Source organism: Etheostoma cragini, unplaced genomic scaffold, assembly GCF_013103735.1.
Source record: "Etheostoma cragini isolate CJK2018 unplaced genomic scaffold, CSU_Ecrag_1.0 ScbMSFa_2228, whole genome shotgun sequence".
NCBI classification, from domain to species: Eukaryota; Metazoa; Chordata; class Actinopteri; order Perciformes; family Percidae; genus Etheostoma; species Etheostoma cragini.
The window spans coordinates 476-3,063 of NW_023266367.1; the positions used below are offsets into that span (position 1 = coordinate 476).

General features: G+C 37.9%; 1 non-coding gene across 1 annotated transcript; it reads left to right on the forward strand.

Annotated features, from left to right (window-relative positions):
- The first annotated feature begins 1,272 nt into the window (after window positions 1-1,272).
- LOC117940341 lies at window positions 1,273-1,487 on the forward strand. The gene has a single exon (XR_004655752.1). It is a non-coding gene; the product is annotated as a small nucleolar RNA U3 (small nucleolar RNA).
- Window positions 1,488-2,588: the final 1,101 nt, after the last annotated feature.

Sequence of the window (2,588 nt, forward strand, 5' to 3'; positions counted from 1 at the left end):
TGAAGATAGCGGCGACATAACAAGGTTAGTATTCATTTTAACATTTGGCCCTCCTCTTTTACAGTATTTTAACAGAACAACAGGTTTACGTAGCTAGCTGCGGTGTTGAGACTGACTTCTACAATAGTTTGCTAGTGACAACACTGTCACAACATTTCATATTCCTCTGATGTAATCTTTCTCTTTATTTAGTTATGATCGCAATATGTAATGGTTTTTTTGTTATTTGGTTGACTAACTTAATTCACCATATCAATGTCAATATTTCAGACTTCCAGCTTTTGTCCCTTCTGTGGCCAACACCAGAGCACTGTTCAAGTGTTTGTGGCTCATGCGGAAAAAATTTACAGTTTTTGGCAGAAGCTTAAGACAACAGTAAGTAGATTGATTCTATGTATTTTTGTTCGCAAAATAAAAGGGTTTAACACACCACACTGTTTTGAATACTTATTAGTAGTAACACACAAGAGCTCATACATATTTTGTTTAAAATATGAAGAGATCATGATTAGATTTGACTGATTTATGTCAACATTTTAACAGTTTCTATAATAATGTAATAGTTCTTGGTACATAGAATTAAATGTTAAATCTGAATCAGATTCTGAGCCAATTAAGGGCAAGGAGAGTTTGTTAGTCTTACTGCCATGGGCAAGAAATAGATCTTATAGGATGAGGTTTTGGTCATGACAGACCTCAACTTTTCACCAGAGGAAACGGGTTAAAACAGATGTCGAGGGTGGGAGGGCCCTGTCCTAATTCTCCTGCACTCCTAGTTGGCCCATTTCCTTAAGTTTTTGCGTTGTACTTTTCCTTTGCGGTAGTGTTTGGGAACCGTTACAAAGTTATTCCAAATCCTGTTGACACGTAAGTCCTTTAACCTTTAATTTGTTCAATGCACTTAGTCAGTTAATGTATTGGACTATAGTTGCCTGGCGATAAGGTTATGTAAATTTGTGTGTCGTCCGCATAACTATGGTAACTTATTTTGTTGTTTTCCATAATCTGAGCCAGTGGAAGCATGTTAAGAACCAGGATTATTGCAAAGAAAGGACTGGATTATTTATTGCGGAGAATAAGTAGGCTGACACTGAAGTGTTGACCTACCTCAGAGTCATCTGGAGCACATAACAATTAGCTTCTGTCCCTCTGAACCCTGAGTGACAATCACTCTGCAGTGAAGGAGATGGAGTTCCCCCCTGAGTCTTACCAAGACTATACTTTCTATATATATATATATATATATATAAACTATATATATATATATATATAGAGACTACTATACAGGGATAATTTCTAGACTTTCTGACTTGAGGAATGTGTTTCTAGAGTGTTTGGTCTCGCTGACCACGATGATGAGTTGTGATATTCCTTTCTGAGCGTGAAACTTACAGAGAGTAATGATTCACTTCATATGCTCCCTGTCATTGATGATTGTTCTTTGCTTCTTTATGGAGCATTGAGGAAGGGAGTATGATCAGAGTGGTAGTAGCAGATATTTGTATAACTAATGTGTGTGAAGGTAATAAAACATGTTAAGCTTTATGATTAACTGAAGTTATAGTCAATCTTGAAGTATGTTTACTCCATGTTGGACAAGGTTACTTGAAACGGTTAACACCTACTTTCTTGACTTTGTAATGCCTTATGTCCAGTGTAAAAATGTAAACTGAGTTAAGCCATAATTAACTTTTATTTCTACCTTGCTTTTCCTACTTTGACATGTCAAAAAGGTGCATTGTTTGAAAAGCCCATCTCTACACATCCATGTTCCACTCCCAGAGGTGTTTCCTCTTGACTAATCAGACTGTGTGGGCTTTACAGCCTCAGCTTGATTGACATGTATTAAAGGGGTGGAACGGTACACTGACGTACCGGTGAATGGGTTTGCATGTTGTAATGAGGTTTGAGTACATACACCAAATACTTGAAGCCAGGTTACTCCACGAGTGGATACGGGGCATTGAAGGTGATGTGGAAATCCTGATTAATTCAGTGATTCCAGTGATTGGCATGTCTGGGTGATGGCGCTGGATATGCGTTAGCATGTTGGATGTATTTCCACTGACTTACCAACAACTCCGGCCAACAGTCCTCGTTTTATCCACCACTTTCTCACCTGTACTGCTGGAAGTGACTGGGAAACCAAAGTTTCCCCCACTCGTAAGGCTACTCTTCCTTAGTGCTGCTGGCTCTGACTCATATGAAAGGAAATATGGGGCAAAAGGTGGGAGCTTGCAAGACGCAAAAATCTGAATTTATATGTTTAAATATAGACTTGTAAAAATAAAACTTGCATTCGCAAAAATATTCACACATGTGTGATCTTAATTTGATGTCACACAACGAAAAAAAACATGAGAGCTTGTAAAAAAATCAGAATTTGAAATTTGCACTTCTAGAAAATATTCACACACCGGTATTCTGAATGTGAAGTCACAGAAAACATATTCACAAATGTGTAGATTGATATTTCCATGAACAGAATGACAGCTGCAAACGTGTTGTGCAACATTTACTTGTGTAATTATTTTTATTCTGGTTCATTTTCTATCACAACCACACAAAGGGGGGGGGGGGGGGGGGGG